Below are 312 nucleotides of genomic sequence, written 5' to 3' on the forward strand. Positions count from 1 at the left end.
GAGGGAATTCCGAGGAAACCCTTATCTTCCTCGGAATTCCGTCAGAATATTCCGAGGAAATAGACTCTATAATCAGATCCCTAAATCGACAAGGTCTATTCCGAGGAAATTCAGAGGAAAACCTATCTTTCGTCGGAATTTCCTTGGTATTTCTATGAAAAAAAAAAGTCGATGCTAGTCTATTCCGAGGGAATTCCGAGGAAACCCTATCTTCCCTCGGAATTTCCTCAGTATTTCTATTATATAAAAAAAAAAAGTCGATGCTAGTCTGTTTCCGAGTCATCATCACCAGATGAATCTGAATCTGGATCT

The sequence above is a fragment of the Brassica oleracea genome, chromosome C1, assembly GCF_000695525.1.
Source record: "Brassica oleracea var. oleracea cultivar TO1000 chromosome C1, BOL, whole genome shotgun sequence".
NCBI classification, from domain to species: domain Eukaryota; kingdom Viridiplantae; phylum Streptophyta; class Magnoliopsida; order Brassicales; family Brassicaceae; genus Brassica; species Brassica oleracea.